General features: G+C 42.1%; 1 pseudogene; it reads left to right on the forward strand.

Moving 5' to 3' along the window:
• The window catches only part of LOC102772899, a 7,000-nt pseudogene extending 3,686 nt beyond the window's left edge, over positions 1 to 3,314 (forward strand).
• Positions 3,315 to 5,142: the final 1,828 nt, after the last annotated feature.

The following is a 5,142-nucleotide window of genomic DNA, read 5'->3' on the forward strand; positions in this document are numbered from 1 at the left end:
CATCAAACCAGTATTATATGAAATGCTGAAAGGTATCCTTTAAGAAGAGGAAGAAGAAGAAAATGGTAAAGATACAAACTATGAACAACAAATACACATCTATCAACAAGTAAATCTAAAAATAAAGTGAATAAATAATCTGATGAACAGAATGAACTGGTGATTATAATAGAATCAGGGGCATAGAAAGGGAGTGGACTGACTCTTTTTTGGGGGAAAGGGATGTGGGGGTGCAGGAAGAGACTGGACAAAAATCATACACCTATGGATGAGGACAGTGGTGGGGGGGTAAGGGCAGAGGGTGGGATGGGAACCAGGTGGAGGGGAGCTATGGGTGGAAAAAGAGGAACAACTGTAATAATCTGAACAATAAAGATTTAATTAAATAAACATTTGAGAAAATATAAACAGTTTTATAAATGAGAAAAACCTCTGAAATTGGAGAGTTTTAAAAGACGGAGAGAGCAAGAGATTCCAAGACGGCAGCAGGGTTTAATGGAAGCTACACTGACCTCCCAGGACCAAACTGGAATTTTAACTAAATTATAGAAAAATCATCCTAAATAACCAATTGAAGACTAGCTGAAGATAACCCTTATAACCCAGGACGTTAAGAAGAGGCCACATTAAGACTGATGGGAAGTGTGGAGGCTTGAGGGGTCTAGCTGGGCTCCCACAGGCAGAACCTGAATTTCTGAAGGGATATCTGAACTGTGGGAGGTTGCCCCTGCGAACTCTGGGGTTTAAACCCCAAGCTGGGCTCACCAGCCCAGAGTAACAGAACTGGAAAAGGTGCCCCCATAATATCTGGCCATGAAAAGCAACAAGGAGAGATGGCTAGAACCCCCTTAAAATGCTAACACACTAAATTTTGTTTATAGCCACTTACCTTGGGCTCCCTCAGTGGGAGGACAGAGTGGCCTAGAGCTGTAGGAGGAGAGTCAGGTTGGTGGCTCTGGGAGAGAGCTGAGAGGACAGCAAGTGGGATCTCTCTGCTGAGTCATTCCCCCATGTTGTATAAACCATCATACTCAGACCTTTCCCATCAATGCAGTTTTAGCCTGGGGGTTGAGGGTAGGGGAATTTGCCCCACTCATTGAAAACCCTCTTGCCTCACCCTGTGGAGTTTATACTTAGTTGAGCTCTATAACCTGAGGCTTATTAAATGACTGAGACTAACAATCAGCCTGCGGGCAGAGGTAGACTCTTGGTGCTTTGAATCTTTGCTTGAGGTGCTCCTAGGACCTGGGCTAGGAAAGAAGGCCTTGGTGCACAGCTTGGTCCTTTCCACATGCATTCATGCCCAGCAAGGGGAGTGGGAAGTGGTGGGTCACTGATAGCTCCAAACAGGGTACTTAGGGCCAGTCACAAATAGTGTCTGATATTGGCTTGCACCAGAGATACTCCAAAGAGGCCCCAAAACCAATAAACCCAGTAGCCATCTTTAGACAACAACAGAGCAGGATCCACAATAAGCTCCACAAGCAGTATATCCACAGGGAGATACTGGCAGGCTACAAACCCTGCTGGGAAGAATTCTGTTTCATATGATAAGCACCCACACAGCAGCCTGCACACTATGTTGGGGGTTGAGCCTCACTATCAGTCAGCCTGAGGCTCGAGTCCTTACATAAATGAGCCAATAGCAATCAAGACTCAATTAGAACAAGCGGGCCCACACAACATGCACTAGGGCAGTGATGGCAAACCTATGATACGCGTGTCAGAGGTGACACGCAAACTCATTTTTTTGGTTGATTTTTCTTTGTTAAATGGCATTTAAATATATAAAATAAATATCAAAAGTATAAATCTTTGTTTTACTATGGTTGCAAATATAAAAAAATTTTTATATGTGACACGGCACCAGAGTTAAGTTAGGGTTTTTCAAAATGCTGACACGCCGAACTCAAAAGGTTCGCCATCACTGCACTAGGGACATTATTAGAGCACCCACATCTAGATATCAATTGATACCCAAAGGTCATCCACTACATAAGGCCACCCTACCAAGAATAGGAGTCATAGAAGATCTACCTAATATGTAGAAATAAACACAAATAGGCAGCCAAAATGAGGAGACAAAGAAATAAGCCCCAAGTGAAGGAATGAGACTTCTCCAGAAGGAGAGCTAAATGAAATGGAGATAAGCAATTTATCAGGAATAGAGTTCAGAGTAATGATTGTAAGGATGTTCAATAGCATAAAAAAATATAGCATACTTGTCTTAGATCCCCACCTCTCCCCAACCTTTCCCCAGACTCCACAAGTCTGCACCTTCTCTCGCACTTCAACAATGGAAATTCAAACTATGATGGCAGCTCAATTGAACATTACTCCTTCCAACTTCAGTGAACCCAGACTGGCCATGGGATTGGAAACCAAGACCCCAGAGATTCACAACTGCGACTTGTCTTAGTGGGTAAGACTGGAGCAGGAAAAAGTACCACAGGGAACAACATCCTTGGAAAGAAAGCAGCATGGCATTCCAGCATGGCAGCAAAATCCATCACCAAGGTCTGTCAGAAAGGGAGCAGCACGTGGAATGGAGAGAAATTGTCATTGTGGACACACCTGGCATTTTGGACACTGAGGTACAGGATGCTGCTGACAAGAAAAGGGAGATTGCTAACTGTATCCTCCTGACCTCCCTCGGGCCTCACGCTGTACCCCTGGTGATCCGGTTGGGCTGGTACACAAAGGAAGAACAAAAGGCTGTGGAGGAGATGCTATCAATGTTTGGATCCCAAGCTGGGAAATACATGATTCTCTTATTCACCCAGAAAGATGACCTGGAAGGCATGGACTTCCATGATTACTTAAAGGAAGCTCCACAAGGCATTCAAGATCGGATGGAGCAGTTCAGGAATCTTCACTGTGAGTTCAACAATAAGGCAACAGGAGCTGAGCAGGAGGCTCAGAGGGCACAGTTGTTGGACCTGGTCCAGTTCATGGTGATGGAGAATAAGGGAGGATGCTACACTGATGAGATGTACCAAAGGGTTGAGGTGGAGATTCAGAAACAGATTCAAGTGAAAGAAGAAAAATACAAAGCTGAACTGGAGAGAGAGAAAAGGCAAGTAAAAGAGAAATATATAAAAAAAATCAGAAACCTGAAGGATAAACTGGAGCAAGAAAAGAGAAAGGCAGAAATGGAGCAAGAATTGGCAGAAAGGAAGATTTGCTATCTAAAAAGGCTGCAAGAAGCCAGAGAAGAAATTGAGAGTCAGCCAGATACTAGTATACTTGACATAATCAAGCGTATAACACTACTCACTTTACCTTTTTTCTTTATTCTATTCCAGAGAATTTAAGCTTTTTGAAAATCTGTTTCCTGCATATTTTCAAGTGCTCCTTCCCATATAACTCATTCCCCAAAGTCAGAGTTCTCTATTTCTTGTCTTCAAGTTCTCAGGACTGGGGTGTTTAGTAAAGTTTCTTATTGGCAATTGGTAGATATCTGTTTGATTTACTTAACAGGGATAAGACATATTCTCAATTTTTAAAACTCCAAAGTAGAAAGTATGGATGCTCCCTATCTTCTGTACTCTTTCTTACAGACAGAGAAAGGGAATGCAGGAGACCAAAAGACAATGATTCTCTAGAGTCTTTCTAGATTGACACATAATCTCTGCCTGTGGCTTCTACTCCACATTTTTGCCTTTGGGATGACAATGATCATTTTACCCATGTGGTTAAAGACATCAACTATTTGCATTAGGTAATGGATAGCTAGAGATGCTTATAGAATTCTTTCTAAATGAAAAATACCACATGATCTCACTCATTTATGGATAATAAAGATCATTATAAACTGATGAACAAAAATAGATACAGAGGCAGAGCAGCATCGAACAGACTGTCAAACTACAGCAGGAAGGCTGGGGAGGGCTGGGGGGTGGGGGTGGGGGGAGTAAGAGATCAACTGAAGGACTTTTATGCATGTATATTAGTGAATGAATTGTCAAGGTGTGGTTCCAGGGATTGGTGATAGTCAGATGGAGGAGGCACTGGTGCAAAGCACACTCTTCCCCCACCCAAAGGTGCTGCCCTCTCTTCAGGATGCTATGCCAAGGTTCACATGCCCCCAGAGCAGGCAATCTCAGAAATATAGAATACAATGGAAGGCCTGACCAGTTTGGCTCATTGGTTGAGTGTTGACCCATGAACTAGGATATCAGGGTTCTGTTCCTGGTTAGGGCACATGCCTGGGTTGCAGGCTTGATCCCTTGTAGGGGGTGTGCATGAGGTGAGGCAGGTGATTGGTGATTCTCATCCTTGATGCTTTTATCTCCCTTCCTCTCTCTGAAATAAAAAAACAAAACAAAAATCAGTACAGTTTAAGGGAGTTGTGGGACAACATGAAATACAACAATATTTAGATTGGACAACATGAAATATAACAATATTCAGTGGTTGAGCATAGGCAAAATATAAAAATATTTCTCTCTGAAATCAGTAAATATATACATATACATATATGTATATATACATATACATGTCTACTTTAAACTTCTGACCTTTCCACCTCCATGCTTCAAGCTTATCAGGGAACATTAATTCACACCAAGGAACCAACATTATGAATGGCATCACTTTGTAACCAACCAGTTGCTAAAACCAAAAACCTGGACCAATTCTTACTAGTAAACTTCCCTTCTACCCCCTCCTTCCCTGCATCCATCAATCACCAATACATCCTACACTAAGTATTTCTCAAATCGTATCATTTCTTTTTATCCCTATTGTCAAAATCCTATTTCTTCAACTAATCAGTGCAGTGTAAAAATATGGGAAGTGCCTACTTCTAAAGAGGCTTTAACATTTTCAAATTTTTACAGTGTTCTTAAGCTAAATCTATACTTAACTGGGCTTAATAGAGTTCTGAGTGATATGATATTGAATCTCTATATCTCTTCAGCCCATCTCACTACCCACTTCACCCTGAATTCTTTTTTTATTGCTTAAAATATTACAAAGAGTATTACATATGTCTCCGTTTTTTCCCCCTTGACCTTCCCCCAGCCTCCCCTACCCGCCAGTGTCTTGTGTCCATTGGTTATTCTTATATGCATGCATACAAGTCCTTCGGTTGATCTCTTACCCATCCCCCCACCCCTCCCCGGCCTCTTGTTTAATACA

Source organism: Myotis davidii, unplaced genomic scaffold (assembly GCF_000327345.1).
Source record: "Myotis davidii unplaced genomic scaffold, ASM32734v1 scaffold1731, whole genome shotgun sequence".
NCBI classification, from domain to species: Eukaryota; Metazoa; Chordata; class Mammalia; order Chiroptera; family Vespertilionidae; genus Myotis; species Myotis davidii.